The sequence below is a fragment of the Ricinus communis genome, chromosome 8 (assembly GCF_019578655.1).
Source record: "Ricinus communis isolate WT05 ecotype wild-type chromosome 8, ASM1957865v1, whole genome shotgun sequence".
Lineage (NCBI taxonomy): Eukaryota > Viridiplantae > Streptophyta > Magnoliopsida > Malpighiales > Euphorbiaceae > Ricinus > Ricinus communis.
The window spans coordinates 27384748-27398022 of NC_063263.1; the positions used below are offsets into that span (position 1 = coordinate 27384748).

General features: G+C 36.4%; 1 non-coding gene across 1 annotated transcript; it reads left to right on the plus strand.

The window, feature by feature from the left end:
• The first annotated feature begins 383 nt into the window (after positions 1-383).
• Positions 384-490, plus strand: LOC125371028. The gene has a single exon (XR_007217193.1). It is a non-coding gene; the product is annotated as a small nucleolar RNA R71 (small nucleolar RNA).
• Positions 491-13275: the final 12785 nt, after the last annotated feature.

Below are 13275 nucleotides of genomic sequence, written 5' to 3' on the forward strand. Positions count from 1 at the left end.
CATCAGAAGATATAGTAGAATTAGATGGAAAACTAATAAAAGATGAAGCAATATACCTCCCCGCAAAGATACGACCGTAATGCGGGCCACCACAAAACTCGCAGCCCAACGCTCACGCGTGAACCGCATCCGGAGTTGGTCGATCTTCTTGGCTAGAAGCTCCACTTGAGTACGCCAAGGTCACTGTAGAGTCCACTTGGTTGACCACTCCTTGTCTTCCTGGTTGGCTCCTAGAGGATTGCAATTGATAGTTGTTCATGGCCATTTCCTCTATCAAGTTCCGAGCTTGCTCGCGCCCATAGCGCCCCCACCGCGCAAAGATCCACCATCTCGCTTGCGAGGTTCAACCCATTGTAGAAGGTCCGAACTGCATCCACACCGGCAATCCGTGATGTGGGCAGCATCTCAAAAGATCTTTAAATCTCTCCCATGCATCGTACATGCTTTCATCATCAAACTGCACAAAAGAAGATATGTCATTTCTAAGTTTAGCAGTTTTAACGGGAGGAAAATACTTGTATAAAACTTTTTCGGCCAACGCCTTCCAGGTAGTGATCGTCTGTTGTGGAAGAGATTGCAACCATCTCTTTGCTCTGTCCCTCAAGGAAAATTGAAACAATCTCAGCCGAATGGCATCATCGGTTGTTCCATTTATTTTGAATGTGTCACAAATCTCCAAAAAGTTGGAGATATGTGCATTGGGATCCTCGCTGGGCAATCCTCCAAACTGCATGCTTTGTTGGATCATCTGGATAACATTGGCCTTTATCTCAAAATTGTTGGCCGCTACAGCAGGTCTGACTATACTAGTTTTCGTCCCATCCAAAGATGGTCGAGCAAACTCGTACATCGTTCTCTGATCCTCATCGGCATGGGGGTCATGGTTTTCCATCGTGTCTAGTCTATCCATAGGTACCTCAACCTCAATCTCCTCCTCTTCTAATTGCAACCTCTTCCTTAAGAGTCTGAGGGATCGTTCTGGATCAGATAGAGGCTCTATAAGATTCGAGTTTGAGCTCCTGGTCATAAACTACCTGAAACCGAAAGTCCACACAACCACCGATCAACAAAAATAATATAATAATAAATAATAATAAAATTAAAGAATAAATGAATAAAACAAATAATGACTAAATTAACACAAAAACAATTCCCGCCTGTCACGCGGGTGACCCGGGTTCGATCCCCGGCAACGGCGCCAAAAACTTGACGTGTGCTATTCGTGTTAGCTACAATCTAAGGCAGTGTACCTATCGATGCAGTCTAGCACTAATGGCGAGTATCAAGGTCGTATTCCTCGGGAAAGCGAAAGCCCAAAGTTACTTCTTTGTTCTTTGTTATATTAACCTAAAATGGATGATGAATAAATTCTAAACTAACTATTAACTACGAGCTAAGTTCTAAGGGAGATGCAGGAGTAATTGATAAGTGAAATAATCAAGACAAGAAGACAAACCCAAAGGGAATCTAAACTAGTTGGCAATCATACAAAAGATAAAGGATCGGCGAGTCTAATTATGCTACCCGTGGATGAATTCTTAACCGAATTCGGTTTCTCTCTCGAGATAACCGAATTCCTAAACCTAATAACCTAAAGTTGGAATCTCTTCCTAAAGATTGATTCTTAAATTAGCATTAAGCTTTAATCCGCCTCTATTAAGCTTTGTTAATTCTTAATCCGGCTAGTTAATTATCCTTATCTCTAAGCGATTATTAACCAGTTCTTGTTATTCAAAGTTCCAATTGCCAAACGGATTTCTCAATCTCATAAAGCAATCTAAACATCACAATTCACAACGTCTCATGAATAATGCATAATCTTATTAACACTGAAAACAAGAAGAATACAAAACCAACTCAAACAATCCAACAATATAATATCAAACCAACATAGCAAAGAAATCCCAATGGATTTAATCAATTTAGCTAAACATGTTCATGTTTAAAACAATCTAGGAAATCAATTACAATGAAAGAATAATGAAAATAAAACATGTACACCCTTTTCTCTCGGAATTGGATGAACAGTACTCCAAATCTAGATCTACACTTTGATTAATCTCCCAAACTGCCTCTTGAATTGCTCCACTACTCGGAATCTTACGATTCCGGGATTCTTACTCACTACAACTCTCTCTCGCACTCAGTATTGTGCAGAAATCGAACCAGCCACTAGGGCTCAATGTCACTCTTTTTCCCCCTCTCTTCTCTCTCTAAGAAAAATGAATTTTTCTTATCTATTTAACTCAGCACAGCCGGAGTCTATGCCGTGCTGAAACTGTGGATCTCACCAAGTAGGGTTTTACCACGGCCGTGTTTATCCCTGTGTTGGCTACCACGGGCCGTGTTGCTCCCCGTGTTATCCACCACGGGCCGTGCTGAAGGACGTGGTGGCTACGGAAACCGTGCCCAAACTATTGTTTTGAAGACCAAGTTTTGATGGTTGGTCACGGCCAGAGTCTAGGCCGTGATGGTCAGCATGCAACGCGGGCTCTTGTCCGATCTTGATGAATTCTCGTCCGTTTCCGCACGTATTGATCTATAATTGCTTAAACACCGATGATGGTCCTATAAATGTTCCTGAAATGCAAAAGAACATAAAACACGGGTGATCTAGGAATAAAAGCACAATAATTGCTAAGAACATACGCAATAATATGCAAGCAAATATGTGTAAAACTATGCTCATTAGTTAGCAATATCACGATTCAAACCATGCAGAAATCTTGCCATTGTGGCTTCCCTATCCTCATCTATATTGGCTTTAATCATAGCTATCTCTATAGATTGCCAATACTCCTTAACACTCTTACTACCTTGTACTAAATTTTGTAACTTGTTGTACAAATCCCTTTGGTAGTGCGATGGCACAAACCTTTTACGCATAATGCGTTTAACCTCATCCCATGAACCAACTTTGTGTTCCCCATGACGCCTACGACCATTCACCAATTGATCCCACCAAATGGCAGCATAATCACAAAATTCAACAACAGCAAGTTTAACCTTTTTAGACTCACTATAGTTGTGACATTCAAAAACCCTTTCAATCTTATTTTCCCACTCCAAATAAACTTCAGGGTCACTCTTACCATGAAAAGATGGTATTTTCATCTTAATGCTACCCAATTTAGTGTCAATTTTGGGTTGGAGATTATGTTTAGACCCTTTAGACTCACTTTCTTGGTCATTATCAGAACCATCCCCTTTAGACGTTTTAGGCATATCATTCAATAACCTAGTTAATTTGTCATCTTGTTTTTGAAATTGTTTTGTCATATGTTCTACTACATCTCTCAATGTATAAGCTAAATTTTCCAAAGTCAATGATGGTTCAGATGACATGGTTAAACCAAAAGACTAGGAAAGAAAACAAAAAAAAAGGACGTGATCAAGTGTTATACTCTGGAGGCTTCTTATAGTTAAAGGCAAAACAAGAAAAGATCACTCCCTCACGTGTTTCACTCACAAACAATTGAATTCCTTATAGAAATTAAATCAAATTGTTCTAGTAATCACAAGAACAAGTTTTTCACAACCTCTTAACGTTTATTAATTCTGAAGTTCAATAGAACACTCATGAATCAATAAAATGAATTATAAGCGTGTGAACAAAACAAGCTTACAACTAATCGAACAAGACTCAATTAACCCAAAAGAAAAGCTTTTTAAGAGAAAATAAACAAAATTACCCAAATCAGAATTATAAGAATGAAGAACAGCTCCAATTAATTAAAAGGAATTGCAGAATGAATTAATCAAGAGTCAATTCTTCAAGAACTACCCAACACAAATGGTTAGGGTTAGTTTTCCATTCCTTCCTTTTTTTTTAAAATCTGCCTTGGTATGCGGGCAGCAATGAAAATAGTATACTTTTTTTTATTTATAATGATGCAAACAGAAATTGAGATGAAATAGAAGACAAACTCTTTAATTGAAAAAAATGAACCAATTTACAAGTTTGGCTCTGATACCAAATGACACGAACTCGAACCAGATACGTTCAAACACCAAGATAAGTAATGGTGAGAAAATCAAATTGATAAACGCTCTCCCTATTTAAGAGGAAGCACCCTTACCAATAAGTTCGAATTTGTCGCCCCAAAATCTAACTTGAAAGTTTGCAATTGATTATGGAGCTAACAAACTTAGCAATAGAACTACTAAGCCCTTTAGTTATAAATAGATGAAGAATGTTCAAACAACTCAAGAAACTAATAAAAAGTTAATTGATTGATCAAACATGTAGATGTGAAACTAAATCAAACAAGTTAATTTAATCTCAAAAAATTCAATAAGGAACACCTTAAGGAATAAGAGTTAACAACTCAAATAAAACTTTATTCAGAAATGTATATTGATCTTATGTGCTTTAGCCGAAATACATAGCTCTATTTATAGAGTCTTGAAATGATTCTAACCCTAAAAAGGACTAAGAGATAAGCAATAAAGAATCAAACCCTAAAAGACTTCTAATGCGGCACGCCTCCTTCTCTAAGCATAAGTGGTGGCTGCCCTAGGGTTAGGTGAGACCTCCAATGCTTCTAGAAACCCTAATGTGTGGCCCAATGCTTCTAGAAACCCTAGGAAAACCTGTTGACTTTGATCCTTGATCTTTGACCTTGACCTTGTTCCATGACCAGAAGTTTAAGCTTCATTAATAGCAATTAATGTCACTATCTTCAAGGCGTTGTTATCTTCATTAAAAGCACCATCATTAGCCATCTTCAAAACATGCTCCAAGTAAGAATTTAAGGCTTGCTTGAACTTTTTACTCCTTGCTCGTGTCATTGGTCCTCCATAGGCTAGTGGATCCATGCTAGTTGACTTAGATGCATCCTTGGTTGCATTACACCAAGAGGATGACCATGACCAAGGAAGCAAGGGTAAAATTGAGAAGATTATCAATCCAATTATTATGCCTCAAGGACCTATAACAAGATCACGAGCCAAGAAGATTCAACAAGCATTAATTAGTCATTTACAAGATTTGGTGAATTTGGCTTGTAATGGGGTGCAAGGAATCCAAGGCTTGGAGACAAGATCAAATAAAGTTATTTACAACTTAATTCAAGTTCAACTTCAAAATGGGCTTACTTAAGTTTGTTTTTAGTTTTTAGCCTTCTTAATTGAGTGGAATTAAATGTTTATATTTTTATCATAATAGGCTGTTTAAACTTTTCCATTTCCATTCAAGAGTTCTTATGTGTTTGTACATGTCAATTTAGAAGCCTATTAGTTTTATTGCTTTGATAATGGACTGTCCAAACTTGTTTATGTTAAAGCCTATAAGTTGAGTTTGTTTATTTTAGGGTATGGGTTTTTTAAGTCTCGTAAAGACTATATAAAGTCCAAGAATGAATTTCACTTCAGATTTTGATGAATTACAACCAAAGGGCTGTTTGCTTTTGTCTTTATGTTCTTGAGTTGAATACATGCTAAAGGAACATTCAGGTAGCCTGATCACCTTCTTGTGGAGTGTTTTAAATCTGGAACTGAGAGAACAAGTTTTCTTTATTCTAGATCTTTGATTATCTTTCTAAGCAATCTGAATTCTAGCCTTCTTAGGGGTTGAGATTGAATTGTTATTGGGGTTTTTAAGTTAATGTTGTGGGGGTCCATAATAATCAAAGGGGTTCTCAAGCTTATTCTTGGAGGTTCCGAATCATTTGGTATCAGAGTTTTGGCTCTAGATCAGGTTTTATCCTTAACAATATTTTTTGTTTTTTATTATGAATTCTTGATTTTCTTTTGTTCCTCTAAGTCTATCTCTTGTTGATCTTGTGCTTTCCTTGTTTTCTCTTTATTTGATTTATTATTGTCCCTTTGAATTCTGAATTTATTTGATTGTTTTCAAATCAGATTTGATGTTTGTGGTTAAAAAAGAAAAAAAAATTGTCAAAAAAAAGGATAAAAAGCTTATTGTCTAGAAGAGAAAAAGAAATACAAATATGGAAAAAAAAAAGAAAAAAAAAAGAAAAAAAAACAAAGAAATCTGGAATTGTGGCTTTAGATCTTCCTAATCAGATTTGAACTATAGTTTTCTATATTTATTGTGTGTTTATTATAGTTATTAATCATTGATTAATTACTTTTGGAGCTGTTTGGGTGTCTTCAAAAAAAAATTACCTTATGAATTTGTCCTAATCAAATCCGTCATTTTCTTTTTTCATATGTCTTTTGCTTCTAGTCTTAAAATTCTTGTTTTGGCCAATTTGCTTCAAACTTATTTTGAAAATTTCAAATTTTGAGATCTGCACAAAATAGGCTATTTGAATTGTTCTAAAAGTGTGATTCACCTAAGAACATGAAAGAAATTAGTTAAAGTGGTGTGAGGAAAGCCATGAGCAAAATAAATTACTTGAGCGAAATACGAGTGGCCAACCCCATCTTTTGAGTGTAAACACGTGAAGGAGTGTTGTGAGGTCCTTACATTATTTTTTTTTTTATTTTCCAACCTTTTATTGCAGCAATGTCTGACCAAGGTAAAGGTAGAGGAGCTAGCCATGTTGATGCGGCTAGATTGCATGAGGCTCAACAAACTGAATTTGCACGTTTATACCGCATTATGGAGAATGTGAGGGAAACATTAGAGCATATGGATGTAAGGTGATGCAATAAAGACAAGAATTACAAATGATCCTTTAAGCTTTCAAGGAGGTCCAATGACAAGATCCAAGTCCAAAAGTATGCAAGAAGCTTTGTTGGGCTTAATTAAAGGCATTTGGAGTGTTCAAACACAACAAGGCTCAGTCCAAGATTTAGGATTGCAAAAAGGATCCAAAATCATCAATTTAGTCCAATAAGTTTGGGCTGAACTCATAGGTCCAATAAGATTCATTTGAAGCCTTTTTTTTTCATTTTATTAGGTTTTTTCTTAAGTTATGGTGTGATTAGTTGTCTTTTAGAGTTACAAAATAGATGCACATAATTAGTCATAATTTGGAGTTACAAAATGGATGCACATAATTAGTTGTCATTTGGGAGTTACAAAAATGAGTGACTTCAATGTAAAAACAGCCACTTTTAATAAGTTTTAAGGGGAATTAAAGGAAAAAACGTGGGGAAGCTCAAAAGACATCCATTTAGGTTTCTTTGTCTTGTTTGGGCTATAAATATCAAAGCCAAATTCATTTGTAAATATAGAATTTTGAATGATAATCTTTGTTTGCTCTTTGTGAGTGTTTTTGCTTAAGTTCTTGCATGAACTTTGAACTTATCAAACTATTTTTAGTTTTTGGCGTTCTCTAACCAAAATCTTGTGTTTGATTCTTAACTTATCAAATCATACTTGGTTTGTGGCGTTTGGAGTTGAATTCAAGTGCTAGTTTCATTGTTGGAACTAGTTTTTTTTCCTAACTTCACTTGAGGAGATCCTTGGGTTTCGGAATCATCTTGATTGGAGGGTATTTTCTTGCATTCCATATGTATCATAACTCATTAGTTATTGGGGTGTGTGGTTGCTAAGATGATGATTTCCTATCATTTGGTATCAGAGCTTGCTTCAAGTTGAGGTTTGCTTATCTTTGTGTTTTGTGTGTTATTAAAGTTTCTCATCTTCTTTATTTTTTTTGTGCCAAATTCTTCTTGTTTCAATATTTTCCTTCTAAGTACTCATTCTTTTCAAAGTTTACACCTTTGTGCGCATGAAGTAAAACTTCATTGTCCCTTGCAAAAAAAATTGTGTTGTTCATAATTTCTTTTCAGTTGTGTTATTATCATTAAAAAAAAAGAATCACAAGATTAAAAAAAAAAGAGAAAGTTTGGGCGGCATAGAAATCATATTCTATTATTTTATTTTATTGCTACTTTAAATTTGGCCTGACCTAACAACTTAATCTAGACCAACCTTTTTTTTCTTCTTTTCACTCCATTGAATTGCCATAATCTGATTTGGTTTGTTTAGGTGATTAGTTCATCTAAGAACCTAAAGCAAAAGCAAGAGAGGTAAAAGGCAATAGTGGTGAGACTAGCATCGAGAAAAGCCAAAACTTTGAGTGAAACACGAGCGGTGTGACGTTTAATTGAGAGACACACGCGAGCGAGTGTTTTTGTGAGGCTATACTAACTTGTTTTTCAGATTTTTCGCACAATGTCAAAAGAACAAGTTTCAAGTAGTGTTGGAGCATCCATTGAGCAAACTTTGCAAGCAGTGCAAAAAGAGTTTGAAAGAATGTATAGGCGAATGGATGATGTTGTTGAAAGTGTGAGAAGGCAAGGTGAAACTATTACAAGAATTCAAAACGAGCCTAGAAGAGAAAGGCAACTAGCCTTTGAACAAGAGGATTATGATGCCGAAGATGATTTGGAGGATGACCAAGCAACCACTTTTGGTGGAGATGACCATCCTAGGAGACACAATAGGAGATCAAGGCAAGATGGTGTAGATCGCAACCTAGGCGTGACATCAAAATGAAAATTCCTTCCTTTCAAGGAAAGAATGATCCTGATGTCTACTTGGAATGGGAGCAAAAGGTGGAGATGATCTTCGAATGCCATAACTATTCGGAGGAGAAAAAGGTAAAACTTGCTGCCGTTTAGTTTTGTGATTACGCTAGTGTTTGGTAGCATCAATTGTGTAGGGAAAGGAGATGAAATGGAGAAAGACCCGTAGGGTCATGGATGGAGATGAAACGCATCATGAGGAAGAGGTTCATTCCTAACTATTACTATAGAGATTTGCATCAACGATTGCAAACTCTAAGGCAAGGAACCATGAGTGTGGAGGAGTACCACAAAGAAATGGAAATGGCTATGATTAAAGCAAATATAGAGGAGGATAGAGAGGCTACCATGGCAAGATTCTTGAATGGTCTAAACAAGAATATTGCTGATCTTGTGGAGTTGCAACATTATGTGGAGCTTGAGGACATGGTGAACGTGGCCATGAAAATTGAAAGGCAACTCAAGCGAAAAGGTGCAAGTAAGTTTGATTCTAAACTTAATTCGAGTTCTAGTTCTTCTAATTGGAAATTGAATTGGAGTAAAAAGGATGATAAATTTGCTAAGCCTAAAGTGGATGAGAATAAGAATAAAAATGAAATAGGCAGCAAAAACAAAGTTGAGAATCAAGCTAATCAATCTAGAAGCTTGAAGTGTTTTAAGTGTCTTGGACATGGTCATTATGCACGTGATTGCCCTAATAAGAGGACCATGATTGTTAGAGATGGAATTGTTGAATCTGAAAGTGAAAATGAAAATGATGATGAGAATGATGACATGCCAACTTTAGAGGATGTTAGTGATGTTGAGTATGCTAAAGGGGATATGTTAGTAGTACAACGCACACTTAGTTTGCACTGTAAACACGATGAACATCGAGAGCAGCATGAGAATTTGTTTCATACTCATTGTTTAATTGCTAATAAGTTGTGTAACATGATTGTTGATAGTGGAAGTTGTACTAATGTTGCTAGTACTTTGCTTGTGGAGAAATTGAAATTACCAACTACCAAACACCCAAGGCCTTACAAGTTGCAATGGTTGAATGATAGTGGTGTTGTGAAGGTAAATAAGCAAGTGCTAATTTCTTTTTCCATTGGGAGATATAAAGATGAGGTGCTTTGTGATGTAGTTCCCATGTATGCCGGACATGTTTTATTGGGAAGACCTTGGCAATATGATAGGCGTGTGATTTATGATGGGTTCAAGAATCGATATTCCTTGACTATTGATGGACAAAAGTTCAATCTTGGACCATTACCTCCCAAGGCCATTTTTTATGATCAAGTGAGAATTAAACAACAATATGAAGAGCTTGAATCTTCATATGGGGAATATCAGGGGAGGGAGCAAGAAATAGTGAAAAAAGAAAAAGGTGAGGTAAGTGGTAAAAGTGAGTGTAATGGGAAACACAAGGTGAGAGAAAACAAGGGAGATGAGAGTGAAAGAAAGATGAATGTGTATGCAAAGCCAAGTGATGTGAGGAGAACACTAACCTTGAGGCAGCCCTTACTTGTACTCATGTACAAGGAAGTTTTGATGATTTCTAATGATCTTAATAAGGATTTGCCTTGTGTTGTTCTTGAGCTTTTGCAGGAATATGAAGAGCTTTTTCCGAAGATGTGCCTAAAGGATTACCACCAATTCGAGGGAATTGAACATCAAATTGATTTCATTCCGGTGCAAGCATACCTAATAGGCCGGCATATAGATGCAACCCCGAGGAGACAAAAGAAATCCAAAGGCAAGTGAGTGAGCTTATGGATAAGGGGTACGTAAGAGAAAGCATGAGTCCTTGTGCGGTTCCTGTAATTTTAGTGCCTAAGAAAGATGGTTCGTGGAGGATGTGTGTTGATTGTCGTACGTCAACAAAATAACGGTAAAGTATCGCCATCCTATACCTAGGCTAGATGACATGTTGGATGAATTGCACGGTGCTTGTGTGTTTTCTAAAGTGGATTTAAAATCCGGATATCATCAAATAAGAATGCGTGAGGGTGATGAATGGAAAACCGCTTTCAAAACAAAACATGGATTATATGAGTGGTTAGTCATGCCGTTTGGTTTAACTAATGCTCCAAGTACTTTTATGCGATTGATGAATCATGTTTCGCGCTTTCATTGGAAAGTTTGTAGTGGTTTATTTTGATGATATTCTTGTGTATAGCAAATCTTTAGATGAGCATGTAATACACTTAAAGCTGGTTTTGATGTGTTAAGGCAAGAGACATTATATGCTAATCTTAAGAAATGCACTTTCGCACTAATGAAATTACTTTTCTTGGATATATTGTTAATGACAAGGGAATTCATGTTGATCAAGAAAAGTAAAAGTAATTAGAGAGTGGACAAAACCTACTAGTGTGCATGATGTTAGGAGTTTTCATGGTCTTGCTAGCTTTTATAGGAGATTCATTAAGGATTTCTCTACAATTCACTGCACCTTTAACTGAATGCATTAAAAAGAATGTGGGTTTCAAGTGGGAAAAGAACAAGATGATGCTTTTAACTTGCTAAAAGAAAAACTTAGTTCAGCACCTTTACTTGCTTTGCCTGACTTTGCTAAAACCTTTGAGGTTGAGTATGATGCAAGTGGAATAGGTATTGGTGGAGTCTTGATGCAAGAAGAAAGACCAATTGCGTTCTTTAGTGAGAAGCTAAGTGGAGCAAGTCTAAACTACTCAACTTATGACAAAGAGTTTTATGCTTTGGTAAGAGTTTTAGAGACATGGCAGCACTATCTTTGGTATAAGGAATTCATTATACACACCGACCATGAGTCTTTGAAATATCTCAAAGGACAAGGGAAGCTAAGCCGTAGGCATGCTAAATGGGTGGAATTTATTGAATCCTTTCCATACATCATCAAGTACAAACAAGGTAAAGAGAATGTTGTTGGAGTGCTCTATCTAGAAGGTATGCTCTAATTTCTACACTTGATGCAAAATTATTGGGTTTTGAGTTCATTAAGGAATTATATAATTCAGACCATGATTTTGCTAATGTATATGGGGCATGTGAGAGAGGGGGTTTGACAAGTTCTATAGACATGATGGTTTTCTTTTTAAAGAAAATAAGTTATGCGTGCCTCAATCTTCTTTAAGAGAGTTGCTTGTGAGGGAGGCACATGGTGGGGGTTTGATGGGGCACTTTGGTGTGAGAAAAACTTTAGATGTTTTAGAAAATCATTTCTTTTGGCCACAAATGAAAAGAGATGTTCAAAAAATATGTGAGAGATGCATCACCTGTAAACAAGCTAAATCTAAAGTGATGCCTCATGGGTTGTATACTCCACTTCCCATACCTAATGAACCTTGGGTAGACATTTCTATGGACTTTGTTCTAGGATTACCTAGGTCAAGGGGAGGGAAAGATTCTATTTTTGTTATTGTTGACAGGTTTAGCAAAATGGCACATTTCATTCCATGCCACAAGACAGATGATGCAACTCATATTGCGGGGTTGTTCTTCAAAGAAATTGTAAGATTGCATGGGGTTCCAAGGACAATTGTCAGTGATAGAGATGTCAAGTTCCTTAGCCACTTTTGGAAGACACTTTGGAGCAAGATGGGAACAAAGCTTCTATTCTCAACAACTTGTCATCCACAAACGGATGGACAAACGGAGGTGGTTAATAGGACTCTCTCACAACTATTGAGGGCAATAATTCAAAGAAATTTGAAGAATTGGGAAGAATGTTTGCCACATGTTGAGTTTGCATACAATAGGAGTATTCATGGTACAACAAATTGTTCACCTTTTGAGATTGTATATGGGTTCAATCCATTAACTCCAATGGATTTATTGCCATTACCCATTGATAAGGCTAATTTTGAAGGCAAGCAAAAAGCTGAATTTGTTAAAAGCTTACATGAGAATGTGCGTACTCAAATAGAGAAAAGAAATCAACAATATCAAAAGCAACACAACAAGGGGAGAAAGAAAGTTGTATTTGAACCGGGTGACTGGGTTTGGGTACATTTGAGAAAGGAAAGATTTCCAAGCCAAAGGAAGTCTAAATTAATGCCAAGAGGGGATGGGCCATTCCAAGTTCTTGAAAGAATTAATGACAATGCCTATAAGATAGATCTGCCAAGTGAGTATGGCAATGTAAGTGCTTCTTTTAATGTTGCTGATCTTTCTTTATTTGATGTAGGTGATGAAGTTGACAATGAGGCTGATTCGAGGACGAATCCTTACGAGGAGAGAGGGAATGATGCAATAAAGACAAGAATTACAAATGATCCTTTAAGCTTTCAAGGAGGTCCAATGACAAGATCCAAGTCCAAGAGTATGCAAGAAGCTTTGTTGGGCTTAATTAAAGACATTTGGAGTGTTCAAACACAACAAGGCTCAGTCCAAGATTTAGGATTGCAAAAAGGATCCAAAATCATCAATTTAGTGCAATAAGTTTGGGCTGAACTCATAGGTCCAATAAGATTCACATAATTAGTTGTGATTAGTCCAAGTTATGGTATGATTAGTTGTCTTTTAGAGTTACAAAATAGATGCACATAATTAGTCATAATTGGAGTTACAAAATGGATGCACATAATTAGTTGTCATTTGGGAGTTACAAAAATGAGTGACATCAATGTAAAAACAGCCACTTTTAATAAGTTTTAAGGGGAATTAAAGGAAAAAACGTGGGGAAGCTCAAAAGACATCCATTTAGGTTTCTTTGTCTTGTTTGGGCTATAAATATCAAAGCCAAATTCATTTGTAAATATAGAATTTTGAATGATAATCTTTGTTTGCTCTTTGTGAGTGTTTTTGCTTAAGTTCTTGCATGAACTTTGAACTTATCAAACTATTTTTAGTTTGTGGCGTTCT